The sequence below is a fragment of the Ambystoma mexicanum genome, chromosome 10 (genome assembly GCF_040938575.1).
Source record: "Ambystoma mexicanum isolate Mex_15411 chromosome 10, UKY_AmexF1_1, whole genome shotgun sequence".
In the NCBI taxonomy this organism is placed as follows: domain Eukaryota; kingdom Metazoa; phylum Chordata; class Amphibia; order Caudata; family Ambystomatidae; genus Ambystoma; species Ambystoma mexicanum.
The window spans coordinates 1,255,852,798-1,255,871,812 of NC_090932.1; positions in this window are offsets into that span (position 1 = coordinate 1,255,852,798).

Consider the following 19,015-nt stretch of genomic DNA (forward strand, 5'->3'; position numbering starts at 1 on the left):
AGACTATTCAAAACAAAGTCCAGGGAGGATAGCTCAGCGGCAACGTGCTCGCCTTGGAAGCAAGACGACATGGAGTGACGCATCCCGGGTCTGTGCTTAGAAACGTCTGGGTAATAAGCACGTTATAAATAACCTATCATATCATATCAATGATCTTCGAGCAGCCCTAAACATTCCTAAATCAGAACATATCTCAGCAGCTCGGAGAGCAGTACACTGGCTCCCAGTGCAGGAAAGAATAATTTTCAAAACCCTCACTATCACGCCCAGCTGCAGTTCCAGATCCTCCCTGCCTTATTTAGCCATAAAATTGGCAAGACACAATCATCATGCCAATTAGAACACCATTCGCACACCGACTGGCCCAGCCCAAATTCAAACGTTCCAAAGAGGGAGAGTTGAGTTTCCCACAGTGCTGCAAAACATTGGAACGCTTTTTCCCTCCTGCACTCTGGGGCCAGGAGTCGTACTGGACCTTCTGCAAAGACCTCAAAACATGGTTGTGTGCCTAAAAATGATTGCCTAAATGTCTGTATGCTCTAGCCAGCAGCCTCATGTAAACTGGCTGTGCAAATAATCTTATATGTTTCTCTGATACCTACATGTAAAACCTATTATCTGCAACAGCGCCTGCATGCACATTGGATTTGCACGCTTCATAAATGAAAATACATTTTTTTAAATTATAAATATGGTAATGTGACTAACGAAAAGTATAAGCAGCGGTACTACTCCAGAAATGACAGCTGCATTTTAGCATTGTTAAAAATGAAATACATATAGTAGATTGCATTTTGCGATTATGCATCAGAGAGTGGGGAGCTCTGCACCCCTACTCCTAAACCCACGCACTCAGACTCGCTTTGAGGACATAGGTTCAAGGACGCAGGGCTGGCAGGGCGGCAGGTGAAGGGACTCAGGGAAATTAGGTGACCTGTTTCTTTGAACGAGGTGTACTGAGCTACGAATTATAAACGGGCACAGCCAACTCTGGCCTTACGGCACTCCAGAGGCCTTCTTTAGATATATTTATTGGGATTTAAAATTACAACAGAAAAAAGAATTATAGACAAATTAGCAGTGAACAGAAACAAATTATTTCTTGCTGAAAAAAGAAAAAGTATTAAATATGAAGCTTGTTTATTAAGGTGGTCAATCAGCTCACAAAGGATAGAGATTAACCATTAAGAAAGTACACCGACCTAGTTTGTATGAACCGCGTGATTATTAACTTAGAAACATTTACACCTGTTATCCACACAAGATTTTAATTCAAATATACATGTCTGAACAATTGTAAACCGGGTGCATTTGACTGCTTGACATATTGAAAATACGATAATGGTGCCTGCATTCAGACTGAACTAAACAGGAAATAGCTGAACGCAGGAGCAAATGTATAGCAATTTCATTACGAGTCAAAGCACGCGGATGCTCTGGTTTAGACCAAACATCGCCTATACTAATAGGGAAAGTAGAGAATGTGGTGGGGGACGGGGAGCGAGGGGGCAAGCATCATCCTCAGACATCCTAGATCTTACATTTACGACATCGCATGAACTAGCTAATAATTGGGAAAGCATATACCATTTTTTGTATTCCATCTCGTATTTATGTGGCAGCGGGCGTATACATACCTGCTTGCACTCACACTGATGGTAAGGAGAGGCAAGGTCTTAGTAAGAGAACATATCTTCCTGTGCCCATGACTGGACAGGAAGTGATTTGATCAGTGCAACATTCTCCTGCTGGGTAAGGGTCAGACCCATGGTCTTCAAACTTTTTTGGCCTGGTCTACCCCTGAGCAAAATGTGGGAAGGCCGGGACACCCCAAAAATGGCTAATGGATAGTAAGTCCAAATGGCTATGAACTTTTGCGCTCATCGCTGCACCCTGCTCCAAATACAATCCCTGGGCTCCCCCACATGCTCCTATCACAGTCTCTGGACTCCCACATCCCAATCATAGCCCAGTCCCTGCGCTCTCCCCACCCCACCACAGACCCTGGGCTCTCCCCCACCCTAGTCCCATCAAAGTCCCTGGGCTCTCCCCATCTTACTCCCACCACTATTCCATGGCTTCCCCCATCCTGCTCCCACCACAGTCCCTGGCCTCCCCCCACCCTGCTACCATCACAGTCCTAGGGCCAGCATGGCTGGTGAATTTTTCAAGTGGAGGGGCATAAATATTTCCCTCAGATATACCATAGCGACCGAGCACAGTGAGGGAGCTTGGACCAATCAAGGGAAGTTCGGGGCGCGGGTACTCCCCCAGGAACTTGCTTGAAATAATTGGTTAAAATGCTGCATTTTAGAGCAGACTTCTTTTGTATTAACCTTGTCTACCACTCTTACCTCCCATCCTTAAACTGCATAGCTTATTAACTAGTCTTTTTAGAACAAGGGTCATCATGTGAGGCAGTAGAAGGAAAGAAGAAGCAACATGTGTACACATCTCTTTGTAGGTGTCAGGGTGGCTGTTTCCTTACTTAGGCTCACTTGTTTTGATCCTGCAATGACAGCACACTTGCCTCAGTCCCCCCAGTGGAGGTGTCCTCTATGGTGTGAGTTAAAATCATTTGTCGTCTGCAAAAGCCTCCTGATAAATAGTGGTGGTCCTGATCAGGTTTCCCCTTTGAAATCACTGTTGGAGAAATTAAAGTTGCACCTTATTGTAATCAACAGTGCTCCCCGATTTCCAATGGAAAAGCCCCACTAAACCTATTGTGTACATATGACACCTAGAGAGCAAGTACCCTGTGCTATGGAATGAACGTTTGGCACATATGGCTCCTTATAAATCACCTATATATAAAACAACATTCTAAAGTGACTGCTGGCAACATCAAGATACAATATAAAACGCACGAATATTTGAACTGAATGACTAGTTTAATAAATGTCTCTCTCTTTCCTTTACAATGCATTAACATGCAGTCGTTATGAACCTAAACTGACATGATTAAACACGTACTGGTAAAGCCAACAGTTTTGCTTTTTGTGTGGAAAGGAGGTAGGCCTTTGCAGGCACTACTTTAACAGTGATATCTGTCCACAAGATGGTGACAGCTGGCAAATCGTTCAAGTACCTGAGCATATGCATGGCAATGGTTGGCACACTATCTAATAGCTATAAAAGAGCCAACAGTGGCTTTGTCAAAGCTTGTTTTGTTTGCCAATTTTTGTGACGAAAAAATGTATCAAAGCAGATTTCACATTTTTTTAAGCTTTGAAAAAATGTCAGGCCAAGAATAAAAACAAAAAAAAAAGAACACCGAAAACAGGAAGCCCTAAATGTTTGATCAAACATATGAAAGTGGGTATCCTGTACAAGGACCTATCACGGATGCAAATATCTTAGCATGCACAGCAATCGCCATCTTTTTATGCTGCTCCTCAAATCGTCTAGAGAGCTACAGTAGTGTATGTTGTGGCCATTAAAGCAATATGTTCCGAGCGGCAGGGGCATTACCGACTCAGGAAATGCCCTGGGGCCCATAGTTATAGGCCTGACCGAGGGTCATATTGCTTTTAGTACCCCGACTCGCAAGATTTGCGTGACCGGGGCACTAAAAGCATTTTTTTCTGTCCCAAAACGTTTTGGGACAGAAAAGAAAAAAGAAACGACCAAAAAAATGGCCGCCGGCAAAGGGAAAACGGAGTGCGTTTTCCCTTTCCATGGTGGCCGAAAAAAAAAGGAGAAGAAGGTAAGTGGGGTTGAGAGGGAGGACGGGAAAAAAAAAAAAAAAAAAAAAAACGTACCTGCGTCCCCGGCGGGGGACGATGGAAGCCTCCAGCCGCGTGTCGGCACGGAGCGGGGATGGCCCCGCTCCGAGCCTCCACACGGTTGGAGTCTGCCATCGTCCCCAACCAGGGACAAAGGAGGCAGAAGGTAAGTGGGGTGGAGAGAGGAGGGAGGATAAGGGAAAACAACAAAAAAAGCCTTACCTGAGTCTTCGGGGCAAAGGCAGCCTCTCAGCTGTAGGGAGGCTCGGAGCGGGGATGGCGGCCATTGCAAGGGGTTTTCACAATCTCTGAATTTAATTCACCATATGAAGCTGAAACTGACATATAGGGTTGCACACCTGTCTATATATGGAACTCTGGATATTTCCCAATAGGCCTCTGCACCCCCTGGGCCTCTTTCTGTGGGAACCTAATTTATTTTCGCATTTTTTTCACAGGAAACGGGTTGGGCTTGCTGAAAATGTGTAATATGGGACAACTTTGAACATGATTTCTAAGGCCTCTTTTGGTTTCCAATTCACCCATTCTGACTTTAGATGTTACACTTTTCTACATCTTCAAAATATCCAGGACAGGTAATGAACAAGCTGCGTCTAATGTCCCACGTCAGTCATGTTTCCATCACAGCCAATCCCATGAGCATTGCCTTCTCTGCTCCTAAGGGCCCTGTTGATCCTATATTTGTCCTGGCATGACGACCTGCCCTGCGCCGTTCCCATCCACTCATCTAACAGCCCCAGTGGGAATGTTTACAGCGCGATGCCACTTAGGGGGTTTATCACCTCCCTGTTGTCTCCAGCATCCTGGGAGGGCAGCATCCCTGATAAGCATTGCGATGGCGGGGGTGCTGCGGGGGCAGACTGCACACGGCGCACACATGCCACCCTCCTTGCTTTCACTGCAGAATCTTATCAGTTTCCCACTTATTCCAGATAAAATAAAAACGCATCCTTCTAAAGCATGTGAATGGGCAATTACCAAGGACCCCTTTGTCCCGCAGGTGTTCCCTGCATAACTCCTGTTCGCCTTTTCCAAATGTTGGTACGGATTTCAAAGTGGTGGGAAAGGGGACGCCACAAAGCCTGACGTTCCCACTCCGCCTGTTGTCATGAATATATCAACTTGTATAGCGCGGCCAACGAAATTAACTCAAGGAGGTGGATTCGACCCTGCATGCGTTGACTGCAGGATGGAAACATTACGGGAAGTGGTGGAGGGGTAAGAGGGCAGGCCTTCTGGCGCATCCTTTGAACCACGTGATGTCATGGGAAGTGACCTCACTGGGAGTGAAACTACAGACTACATGTGGGAAGCACACTGGCAAGGACTCGTTTTTATGCGCTTACGTCTGAAATGATTAAGCAATGGATGAAGGGATGGAGTATGTTGAATGAATCGCTAAGCATTTATTTATTTATACATTTATAGCAGCGAGCATAGCCCACAGGCATCCAGGCGCTAGTTACAGAACAAGCAGACAAGGTTCAGTGGCAGAAGGGCGGGGGAACGTGTCAGGTGAATAGGACCGTTTTGAGGTGCTTTCTGAGGCCATTGCAGGATGGTTCTCTGCATAGATGTTCCAGTGATACATGTCCGGGCTGGGAAGCTGGACCCCCCCTCACCCCCCACACTTTAGCTTATTTGAAGCGTGGCGTGACGAGGCAGTGATTGTAGGCGGCTCTGGTAGGTCTTACTGAGAAGCATTTTTTCAAGTTGTTTACAAGGTTACCAGGAGCGTCGTTTGAGAGACAACCGTGGGTGAGGGATAGCATTTTGAAGATGATTCTATCCTTCACAGGGAGGCAGTGTGCAGATATTCTGGCATCATGCCATTACATAATTATGTTAGCCTGTCAGTCCCAATAAAGAAAGGGAACCAACCATTCGTAATTCAGTGTTCGGCTCATAAACAATGGGAACAGTACAGTGAGAACTGCTAGGCCATGTCACCTCTGATATGATATATGATATGACTTTTATAGCGCGCCCCCATTTCTTCAAGGCGCGACGAGGCAAGGGAGGAACAAGTGACATTGAGATCGTGCAAGTGCAGGAGAGAAGGAGGGGGGAAAGTGCCAGGGAAGGGGAAGAGCAAGCGCAAGACATAGAATCAAACATCAAAGAACAAGAAGTGTGGCCAGCAGGTGGCAGTGCAGGGATTAAGTGCAGGCAACAAGTGTTATAAAAGTGCAGGTAGGGGGACTGTAGGGTTGCATATACAGCCCCAAGTGCTGGGTCGCCAGGAGGCAGTGCAGGTATGCAACTGGGAGGGCAGGGACCTGGCCCCATGATTCAGAGAGTAGCCAGGTAACCAGTGCAGTGTCACATAGGAGATCAGCAGCGAAGAGGAAGAGAGAAGGCAGAAGCAAATAGGAAAGTCTTGAGCTGCTTCTGGATCCGGATATATTCCTGTTCAAGTTTCAGAGTGGCAGGGAGGCTATTCCAGAGAGAGGTGCCAGGTGAAGAGAGAGATCTGCCCCCAACTCGTTGCTTGGAAAAGCGACTGACCCTCAAGGAGTTGGAGGTGGAGGAGCAAAGAACTCGAGTAGTAAGATACTTCTGAAGAGAAAGCTGGAGATATTTTGGTCCCAGGCCCCAGAAAGCCTTGTGGACAATGCAAAGGGTCTTGAACTTGATCCTTGCAGCCACTGGGAGCCAATGGAGAGATTTCAGTGCTTGAGAGAAACGATCTCTGGGCTTGAGGCCAAGGACAAGTCTCGCAGTCCTGTTCTGGAAGAGTTGCAGAGGGTGGAGAGTAGAGGCAGGTAGATTTAAAAAGATGCTGTAACAGTAGTCAAGCCTAGGGAGAACCAGAGCAAATGGAACAATACCTCTGAAGGGGTGCAGTTGGTAGTTTGATTTCTTAGAGACATCAGAAATGTGAGGAGAGAAGGAGAGTGTAGAGTCGAAAACAACCACGAGGTTCTTAGCCTCACAGATGGGAGCAGGAGGAGGTCCGAGGGAGGCCGGCCAGAGAGTGGCGGGAAAGAGGGGTGAATGTATGGCGATGAGGAGCATCTCTGTCTTACTGGCATTCAGGCAGAGATCACTGGTGGTGCACCACTCCTGGATTGCAGACAGACAATCCGGGATGAGAAAGGAGAACAGGTGGCAGTAGGGAGCCTGAAGGCAAGCTGGGTGTCATCCGCATAGCATTGGAAGTTGGAGCAGAGAGCAGCAATGCGGTGGGCGAGAGGTGCCAGGTATTATAGGAAGCATCAGGATCTGAACTGACATATCATGGCCCCTAGAGACAGAGCAAGACGAAGTAATCGGTTTACAGAAATCATAATCTAAAGCTAGCAAATATTGTCAAAAGGAAAAAATGTGATACTCTATGAAATCACACCCATGGGAAAGAGAACCACAGGATATTATTGTGGACATCTATCCTGGTGATCCGCTAAAAGAAAGTTGCAAAACACGTGTTGAGAGGGTAATTTTGAGTACTATGAGAATGATCAATTTTGAGTAATTTGAGAAAGGAAAAACATATTCTTCTTTTATGAACAATTGCAAAAGTACTAAAGACAAAATTAAAACACACAGTTAAACTAAAAACTGGCAAATGTTATTTCTTTCTTGAAAAAACTGGTCGGAGTAAATAGGATGTACTCCATATTCTTAACATTGTTCTTACTGTGTGGCAGTCACACTAGTGGGATTAACCTTTTGCTTGACAACATGTGCCAAAATATTGAAAAACAAAACAGTGTGGAATCGCTGAGGACAAGCTTTGTTTTACTGCAAATCCTTTATAAAAAAAAGGTGCTATGTATTGGTTGAACAACCAGGGAGAAAGGTTAGACCACTGGGAAACATCACAGATGGAGAGAGAGATAGAGGAGAGGAAGGACCCAAGTTGGATTTGTGAGGGTCGGTCCAAGATTCCGGACATGGGTACACAATCCACCTCAAACATGTTTCAACCTTGTGGACCTAATAAGTGAAGTGATTGATTCCATGAGCATAGGAAATATGTGTTGTGAAGTGAAAGGGACACTAGCCTTTTAAGAAAGAGGACACTGGGAAATGGAGGGCACGTGGGAGTGGGGAGGAACAGAGTGAAGGAGTTTAGTTTTCATATGTGAGGAGAATAAACAAAGGTTGAACATGACCTGGCTACATGTATTTGTGAGCCACTGGTGACGAGGCGCCCGACATCGCTGCGCCTGCCATGCAATGGCAGCACTGCCATCTGAAGAGGGCGCTTGCTGGCGAGAGTGATCAAACTCCGATCGGCCTGCTCCGAATAACAGGAGCGTTGGACCAGTGCGGTTTGGTGTCAGAAGAATCTTCGCGGCAGCGGGGAGTGTTAGCTGCCGTAACAATAGCACTGCCGAAGAAGAGCAAGGACGCGGGACTGCAGTGGTGAAGACATGCACTGCCTCGCTGTGTAAGAAAGAGTGCAGCGGAGGGGCACAAGAAATCTGGGGCTCTCTCACCATACCGCAAAAGAAATAGAGTAAGGAGGACAGGAAAGGGAGCCAGCGACCCGAAATTAAAAGTAGGGAGAAGGAGGACTGGGAACAATACACACGCATACACAGTGCAAGAATCCACCCAAGTGGCTGGACATGAGCATGACATTCATTATAAGCCTGGGCAGAAGGCCAAAGCAACACTGGAGGAGAGGAGGAGATTAAATACAGGAGAAGGAACTGGTGCCACACAAACCACGAGATGAACACATAGGTACATGTGCAGCATCTACAGGATACAGGCCAAGGACAAACAGCACAAGAAGTCTGACAAGATGGTGTGACAGCAGAAAGGGAGGGCCACCGTGACACCAGCAAAAGCACAAATAGTTACAGAAGCCACCCAAGCAATTAACAGATGAAGAAGGGACGAACAAGATGGTGGACAACGCACAAGAAAGTCTGGGGATGCTGGCGGCAGCAGGAGTGCCTGCACCTAATTTAATGTCCATATCGTCGAGGGCAACATTTTTAAGAAGACCAATTCCATTTTCCCTGCAGCCCCAACACGACCAAGGCCACAGATGGGAAAAATGGGTGGAAGAGTTTGACGATTTCAGAAAAGCAGTAGGAGAACAAGGCTCACCAAACATAGCCGATAAATATTCACAAATCTACAGGTAAAGAAATAAAAAGCATCATGAAGACAATTCCCTTACAAGAAAGAACAACATACAAAATGCTGGTGGCAGCAGTGAACAAGAAACTGGTGGTGCTCCCCAATCGGGACTATGAAAGATATTTGTTCAATCAGTGTGTTCAGCTTCCTCACGAGACAATAGGGGAGTTTGTACTCAGGCTCCAGAAGAGAATCACACATTGTGACTTTGACTTCCCAGGAAACGAGGGCATCAGCTTTGCATCATTGAAGGGTGTACTTCGTCAGCATTCAGGAGAAAGCGGTTAAAGAAACCACTGTTGCTACCAGAAATCAGGGACCTAGCCAGAGTTAGACGTCCAAGCCGCTGCCAGGGAGAACCCTAAGAAACTAGAAACTGTGGCCGCCATGCAGACGGCACCATCCTGAAGTGTCAGGAACCAAAGTGGTCCTAGTAGAAATTTAAAAAAAAGGCTCAAATCAGAGATACCAAGGGGACAACTAATGCTATCGTTGCGGCTTTGAATTCCCACACCTGTCACGCTCACCTGAAAACTCTGCAGGAGCGATGGATTCTCTCGGCCTCTGCTCTCCTATCTGAATTCTGTTCTCTCTCTCTCTCGTGGGGTTCTTTCTATAAGGATAGGTAAAGAACGGGTTAAATACTATACCAGGCCCTGATAACAACCCTCTCCCAGCTCCCTGAGTGAGTGCAGTGTTTTGGGGCTCACCTCCCAATGTGGTAAGGTGGGCTCTCCGTCCTGGCTCAGCAGTGGAGCTATGGTGCGGGGCCAGATGGCTGTTGTGCTGTATGGGATGCTGTCCCCGTTTGTGAGGGTTGCAGCGGAAGACCGCCTCTTCGAGTCTTTGGTTGTTCCGGAAATTCAGGAATAAGTCCAAGGGCAGTTTATTCACTGACCCTTATATGGTTGATGTGAGAGTTCAATGTCCAAGAGTCCGCCAAGGCCCAGTTACTTCACTAGGCGCAGGTAAGGATGAGGCCCAGTTACTTCACTAGGCGCAGGTAAGGAGAAAAGAAGCATGTCCTTTGGGGTTCTTGTACCAGAATTGTCTATAGTGACTAATCTGCCTTTCTTTTGGCTTTTTCCCAACAGGTTTGTCAAGAAGTGCCTCTGCAGAAAGGAAATCCGGATGAACTGCAAAAGCCAGACAGTCTGCGTGGTGAAGATCGAACTGAAAAGACGATCGGACCAGCTGAAGAACAGGCGAGTAGAAAAACAAAGCTTACTAATGCTTTCTGTTGTTTTCCTTCTTGCAGGTGTGGAGATCGAGGACGCGAGGATGTCGTCCGACCAAGGATCGGGACTGCAGGAAGCCGTAGAATAGCTCAGGAGACAGAACCAGGTAAGCGCGTGCTCACTGCTACAGAGAAAATACACAAAGCAAGTCCTGCTCTTTGGGTGTGGGCTTTTATAGAGAGTCTCGCCCAAAGACTAGAGTGTTGCAGCAAGTCCAGGTTGGCACAAAGGAAGTCATATAAAACGAACAGGAAGTCCCTCGCTATTCTATGGAGGTAAGCGGTTTTTAAATGGAACCATGGATATTAACCTGACCTTGCCCTCCAAGCTCTTACCCATACTGCTCCCGCCTGATTTCTCCTCGTGTAACCATGAGCTAGGTATGAAATCGACTGGCCTGTTTGACCTAACCTAGTACCCATGACAACACTGAAGACAGTTCCCAGCCTGGGGGCAAATGTGCATGAGATGTGGTTGAGAGAACCATTTCCAGGAGATGGGCAAGGAAAATACATTGCTTCTCCCAGCCCACAGGAACTTCAGGCCAGGAGGTCTGAAGGGCGCCTGGAGCAACCCCGAAGGTTTGGCAACAGAATATACCCGGAACAAGATGACCTGCGCTCACCCCAGTGAGGCCCGCACCCCCACGGAAAACCCAGACTAGATTTGTGAGGGCGATGGAGGATCTCACCTTGCAGATGCCGTTGCAGTATCATGCGGAACAAGAATACTTGCACAAACCCATCCAACCATACACACGCCACCACAAGGGGGAGGAGCTGAGCTATGTGAGAGACCCATATGAGAACCCAACCACCAGATCAAGGAGAAGGGATATACGCCCAAGAAGATTATGGACACATGGATTGATACAGCAGGGAATACGTGCACCGAATTAGTGAAGACGATGAGGACGGTACAGCCCTCAGAGTGACCATCCAGATAAGAGACCTTAATCACCAATTCATCATGGACAGGGGAGCCACTGCCAATGTAAAGAGTGAGACATTATATCAGATTATCAAGGACCTATACCACCTGGACCCGTCTCAGGCACAGATATTCCAATGGGGATCAACGTTACCACTCCCCTGAAGAGGACGTTTCCAGTGTGATTTACACCACTAGGGATGAGTGGTATCTTCTACCATACATGTTATACAGAGCCCGGCCAACGGCAGATGCCTTCTAAGCTTTCACACAGCAAGAACTCTTGTCCTCACTGACATCTGGTACGACCGGACAGTAATCCCAGTGCCCCAACACCAAAGCCAGGTGGAGTTCCACCTGCAAGCACAATTTTCAAAAGAGCTCCAACTACTTCTCGACAATGACATCATAGAAAGATTAAGTGGGCCGACGCCATGGGTGTCACCGCTAGTGGTGGTACCGAAGGACAATGGCTGGCTGCAACACTGCATGGACATGCGCATACTGAACAAAGCAATACAGAGGGAAAGGCACCCTGGTTGCAATATAGAGGACATGATCATTTGACTAAACCAGACAGTATGCTTTTCAAAACTGGACCTCAATAATGGTTACCACCAGCTGGTAATCCACCCCCATTCAAGACCCATTACGACCTTTGCAACTCATGAAGGACTCTTCCACTACAAATGACTGAACTTTGGGATATAGTCAGTGGCGGAAATATTCGAAGAAACAATCCGCTGACTGATTTTGCCAGTAATAGCCGGATTAATGTAGTGACGATATACTGGTGTTCGACAAGTCCCAAGACCAGCATGATGCGACGCTACTGCAAGTTTGTCAAATCCTACAAACAGCGAGCCTCACCCTAAGTGGGGCCAAGTGTGAGATCAACAAGCCCAGCCTGAAGTTTTTTGTGCACATTTTCTCTGACAAGAGGATGATGGCAGATTCGTACAAAATAGGAGCCATTGTGAACCTGGCCCACCCGCAGACATCTCAGAACTTAGGTCATTCCTGGGCATGGCGGGGTACTGTGTGTGTTATCTCCCCACTATGCCACGCTCACAGACCCTCTACAGACCCAGCTCAATAAGGACAAGCCATTTGTGTTGACAGCCGGCTGAAACGACACATTCCAGACCATTAAGATGGAACTAGTGGCAAGCCGTAGGTTGGCTTATTTGACCCATTGTGGGAAACCGAGATTATGGTGGACGCCAGCCCAGTTGGCCTGGGAACCTTCTTAGCCCAGAGTGCAACATAACATCATCCGGAGTGGCACATCGTTGCCTACGCCAGCCGTGCCCTATCACAGAGAAAGCATACTTTCAAGCTGAGTGGAAGAGCGTAGCAGCATGATGGGTGTGTGAGAAATTTCAGCACTTTGTTATTGGCCACCGATTCACCCTCGTCACAGACCTTCAATCGCTACTGTCACTGGTTGGCAAACCCAAAACCAGGATGATCCCACGAATAGAACAATGGTGCATCAGATTACAGGAGTACAACTTCACAAATGGGGGGGTGGGGTGCAAATCCTGTGGATTATCTATCAAGACATCCCATGGATCAAGAAAAAGACATCCTAGAAAAAGAAGTTGAACACTACATCCAACACCTATCGGAGAATGCACTGCCCCCGATGCTCACACTAACAACATTTACAGCCAAGAGCAGAACAGACCCCATCCTTAAGGCCACGATACAGCTCACCAACACAAACAGATGGAGAAACCACAAACAAGAACTGCAGCAAGACAAGGGAATAGACATGAGAGATTGCGAGGATGGCCACATTACAGAGTGAGCTAGCCACAACCGAGGAAGGTCTTCTACTGAGAGGGAATCGTCTAGTAGTACCAGAAGCCTTACGGAAGACAGTGGTCAATCTAGCCCATGAGGGTCACAGATGAGTGGCAAACACAAACAAAATACTGTAGAACCAAGTGTCATTCCCGTATATGGAGACCGTCGTAGATGATATACTCACACACTGCCCAGCTTGTCAGAGGGCAGCAGCAAACACAAACTGAGCCCCCTCAGTCTGGTCCCACTTACAAAAGGCCCTTGGCAAAGAGTGGCGATAGATTTCTAGGGTCCTTAGAAGAAGGAGGTTACTTACTTGTGGCCATGGATGAACATTCACGGTTCCCAGTGGTGAAGCTGGTCCAGTCCACAGTCTTTGACAATGTAGTGGGCATCCTAGACAAAATATTCAGTGAGTGGGGCATACCAAATATCACGAAGGTGGACAACGGGCCTCCATTTCAAGGCTACAACTTCAGAAAGTTTGCTGAACATTTAGGATTTACACTCCAGAAAACGACACCACTCTGACCCAAGCGAATGTGATGGTGGAGTGATTCACCATCAAGAAGACCCGTTAGAAAGCAAGGGTGGATCAAATGCCATTCCCACAAGCTCTGTGCCAGATGCTAAGAAGTTACTAGAGCAGCCCACATGAGGCCACAGGGAAGATCCCGACAGAAATCATGATCAGATGCAAGCCCTGAACCAGGCTGCTGCAGTTCGAAGTTTACACGGAAGAACAAGACGCTGAAATAAGAGAGAGAGAGACTCAGAGTGGAAAAAGGCAAGCAAAGGCGTGGGCTGACCAACAGAGAGGAGCAAAAGAGTCAGCACTACCAGTGGGAGAACTAGTACTGGTATTCTAGAGACAACAGAGGAAGACAGACACAAGGTATGACCCCAAGCTCTTTCAAGTGGTGGAGGCCAAAGGATTGATGATTACTGCAATAATGGACAGACAAATCATAAGCAGGAATGCCTCCTTCTTCTGCAAGCTACAAGCCCCGGAGACTGAGGCATGGGAACCACCCGAGGAGATGGAAGGAAAAGCCAGTTGATCAGAAGAACCACGGGAGGAAGAAGGAGCTGGTCTGCCCACGCCAGACTGTGATGAACCTGAGAGAGGAAGGCAAGGAGGGACTTGTGTGTCCCCCGGGAGACCATGCTGGATCATTCAGAAGCCCTTGATATTCATCAAACAGATGTAACCAGCGAAGTGCCACGATAAGTGTCGGAGGGGAGATGTTGTGAAGTGAAAGGGACACTAGCCCTTTAAGAAAGAGGACTCTGGGAAAGGGAGGGCATGTGGGAGTGGGGAGGAAGGGGAAGACCGGAGGGACGGAATGTATTTATTGTATGCGAGTAGAATAAATCAAGGTTGAACTCGGCTCTGTGTATTTGTGAGCTACTGGGGTGAGGGACACCCAAAACAATATGGAACCCATGTCTGAGCATACAAATTCAATTCTTTGTGATAGAATGTAAGATACCACAGTTGGTTATTGCATCTGATGCAGAAATCTGCACAAGCTGCAGATCACTACTTTGCTTCCTGTATGAGCCAGCAAAGCATTTAATCCCCCTGAGGCTCATAAAACGAGTAAGGCATATGCTCTGCTACCTGAGGATGTTCAGTGGCAAGCAGAGCTCCTGGCAGGCCTAAGCCCAAGCATAACTTCACTTTGTTCTGCTGCAGTCACAAGTAGGAACTGCAATTAGCATCCATGAATCCTAGATCGTGGGAGAGGGGGGAGACAAATTAAAGCAACTGTGGTATGATATGATATGGCATTTATAACGCGCCTATACACGGGTGTTTCAAGGCGCGATGAGGCAAGGGAGGGGGAACAAAGGGAAGACAGAAAACGATCCTACTAGGCCAGGTATCATTCAGATTGTGCAAGTGCATGGGGAGGGGGAAAAGGAAAAAGTGCGTGGGGAAGGGAGAGGGGAAAGTGCGGTACATGGGATAGTATGATGCTGTTTGGCTCCAGACGTCAGTTGGCCAATCTGGGGGCAGAGTACAATTCTTTCCAAATCAAGAATGCCACCATTTTGGCGGCCTCTAAAGTGAAAACCCTGGGTATGATGGTCGATTCTGCGGTTGATTCTCATGCCCAGACCAGCTATCTTCAAAACAATATGTCGTATTATCTCAGGCTAATGAAAGCCATCAAGCCATTCCTCATTGAAGGCAATATGGCCACGATAGCGTTACCATGGAAACCATTTTTCAATTTTACACTTCTAAATTACTTTTTTAGACAGGCCACACCATGGCTGAGACTGATAAATGTTTATTTTTTCAATCCGAGAATGAATGGTGGAGTTATTTGTCTTTTTCGGACGCACTCGATCCAACATGGCCGACATAGATATCATTTTTCAAATTTACATTCCAAATTACGTTTTTAGATTGGCAACACCATGGCCAAGACTGATAATAGTGTATTTTTCCAGTCCGAGCCCTAATGGCTGAGTTATCTGTCATTTTCGGACGCACTCGATCCAAAATGGCCGCCGTATAAATAGAAAAGGCTCCTAGTAACAGCGTTACTAACGCTATGCCGCCAGGCCCCTTTCGAGCCCCGGAGTGAGTCAGCACATTTCTACAGCGCTCTCCACTGGCCCGCTATTTGTGATTCATGAACAAAGGTAAGATCTTTGTAGACACACCACCATTAGGTCAGGCATTTTGTTCCCTGAGTGGAACCCCCACTAATATGCCCCTTATTCATTTAGGTGTTCAGGTTTCCGCGCGAGGACCGCATATTTAAAATCAGAGTCCATCCCACTCCAAGATCCTCACAAGTGAGGTAAGATTGGTTGACCTATAACTCATTTGTTATTTAAGTATCTGTAAGACACCAGATCACTATTGAGTGCCCTTCTTTGCTTTTTAATAGGATTACACTAAGATCCTTCCCACGCCTGGCGTAATACTAGAAATTCGTGCCAGTGGAAATAATTATCCACAGGTAAGCTGGGGCCTCCCAGTATTGGATTTATTCCTTTGTTTAAATGATACACGCTCGAACACACTCCCCTGACGAGTTTTTCCCTTTCCCCTGCAGCACCTATTCCACCCCGTGCAGCACTTCGTCCTGATGAAGGCCGTACATATGCTGGGACATAATTGGTCCACCTAAACGGCCGAAACACCTTGGTGTAGACGCACCCCGAACAACAGTGCATTGTCACTGTCCACTACCAATTGTCAATTCACGAACCCCTTTTTTTTTTTTTCTGTTGTTGCTTACTTTGTCTAATTGTGTTGTTTTATACTGAAGTATATGAATCACCATAACAAACTATGTATTTTGATTGAGTTTGCGTTACCTACACGACTGTTGTGTCAAACTATGTGACCCCATGTGTTTGTAAATATATCCTATAAGCCTGTACGGTTGGTTTCATTAAACCGTGTGATGTTATGCTGTTTGGAGAACTGTTCACTCTATGTTGATTTTTTCAACTGCATAGATAAACAAACTATTATTTTCTCCAAACAACAAAGAAAGTGAGTTTCTTTCTTTTTCTCCTTTAATGCAGAGGGTAATAAGGGGTGAAACAGTGTGTTTTCATTAGAGCACTCTTCTTTGTACCTATTCAATTGTAATTTTTGTCTTAAAGTAACCCTCCTGGGTAGAATAGGTCCATAACCAGGAGCCCATTTTTTGAATCCACGATAGCCAGAGCCATCATTCTATCACGGCTCGATTACGGTAATGCTTTGCTGTTGGGGGCCTCATCTAAGGACCTATCCAGCTGTCAGGTGATCCAGAACAACGCGGTCAGGCTAGTTAAGAATTTGAAGAAGAAAGACCATGTTACTGCAGATAGATTATCCCTAAACTGGCTTAGAGTAGAGGAACGCATAAAGTTCAAAGCTCTCTGCTTGGTACACAAGTGCCTTTATGGCATAGCGCCGGACTACTTGAAAATGAGCCTAGTGCTCTACACAGCCATGAGAAGACTACGCTCGGTGGGAAAGTGCCTTTTGACGGTACCTAAATTCAAGTTGAAATCCGGGCTGGGCAGATCCTTTCTGGTGCTGGCTCCTAATTTGTGGAACAGTGTTCCTGAAACTCTTAGGTCCGAAGTAAATCATCTTGTTTTCAGGAAGCGGCTGAAGACACACCTTTTTAGATGACGAATTGTGGGAAAGCAGATTTCATGGTTACTCATCAGGCCGCAGTAATCATTATTTATTGTCTGTCGTGCAGCTGCTGTGTTGTAAGTCTAAGCGCCCTGATGCCCTCGGGCTACCGGTGCTATACAAAATAAAATACATACATACATACATACGTAGAATAAATAAAATAAATAAAAACGGCCACTGGTGCCAAGTGCAAAGTAAGTGCAGACATGACTGCTGGTAGGGGGACTGTAGGGATACAGAAAACAGTCCCCATACATGGTACTATCTTTGGCTCCTACAACAAAGCAGAGCCAGTAAAGTCAGCACAGCTGGTGAGTCAGGGAGACTGATAGAAGACCAGTCTGTGTTAGAACCAAGGTTGCAAGCGGTAACATTGTAAGGAGAAATCTGAAGAAAACAGTGTGTGAAGCATATATGATGAGTGATGCAAATATAATTGAACATCCAAGGAGTGACCTCATTTTTGATGCCAAGATAGATACCATATACAGAGTGGTCCAGCACCACGTGGGTGCTCATTCGAAGGTCTCCGCTAGGTATCCAACTGAGAGGTGGCAAATGTAAATTGTGAATTGTGAAATCGAAGTGGTCCTACAACGGGTCAAGCTAAACCCTGTGCACATTCGAAAGTATTCAATAGCAAATATGAACTGAAATTGGTCTATGCCTGGCTCAGGGAGACTGATTGTGTAAGAGGAAGGATCTGAGCCCAGTTGAGGGAGGTCCGGGGTGAACCGTGAGTCACCCAAGAAAGGATATTTTCTCAACATTGGTGAAGGGGATCTGAGCCCGGAAGAGGGGGATCCAGGGTGAAGAATGAACCACCTAACTTGAGTACTTTTAAGAGGAAAGGAACTTTTCGCTTGTTTTGGTACATCAGGCCCTCTGAATCAAGAGACTTTGATAACTTAAGAGACTTGGGCACAGAAGGCACTGATGCTGATAATGTAAATGTGTCCTTGTGCTGAAGAAGCCAGAGAATGTGCTATGCTCGAGTGAACCACCTTGTCCCGTGCTGAAAATGTGTAGAAGGGAGGGCAATGGCCTAAACATCCTGACATATAATTTTTGTGAACCCTTCTTTCTTTTTCATGAATGCTACCCCACACTATTTGTATTTAGAGGTAAGGATTGGCAATAGATCATTTTAGCATAGGCCCTTTTATTTTGATGCGACTCCACTAGGACTGCATTATTATTATTTGATGGTCGTAGCTTGCTTCCATCTGTAGATTTAGGCTTAGATAGGCGTTTAAAAACACCTTTGTTAAAGTTCAATAAACACCCTTGAACTTGGTCACTTGTGTCTGTCTTACTATTCATACCATACCTTCCTTACAGAGTCCTCAAGATCAGAAATGAGACAAAGAAGAATCAAACGGACTCACTAGGTGTCCTCAAGATCACTACTGAGATGAGGAGGAGGTGCTGAAGCATAGAGAGCACTTCTGTGAATCATACTGAGCAGTCGAGTCTTTGTGGATTTCCTATTGGTCAAGACAACAGTGAAATAGAAATGGGGAATTCAGACTTGGTGAGAGATCCTCCCTGGAGCAACTGGGAGTTGCAGAGCTAGCGGTCAGGAGCAATCACAGACGGAATGCTTACCAGTCACCAGAGAGACGCTCCGGAGAGCTTCACTGTGGTTGGGCCATGTCTGGTAGCAGGAAACTGGAGAGCCAGCTGATAAAGAGACCTGGAGGGTGTGGTTTGCCTGGGACACAATGCCGGAAACCAGAAAGCTTCTGCAGAGCCACCGCAGAACTAGAGTGCAGGAGGAGATCTCCAAAAGGGGTGAGAGACCCAGAAGCAGCCAACAAAGACAGGTGGGAAACCAGAGAAGGGTTGGGAAACCAGGAGGTTTGCTCCGAACCCTGAAAGACTATACTGCAGTGGGACACAGGTCGATGAACTGCATCCAGTAAGGAGTGTCCTCCAGAGCCATCTTCATCATGGCAGTCCCTGGGAGTGTGGAAGACCAGGGTGGCCCATATCAAGAGAACAAGAAGCACAAGAAGTCTGGG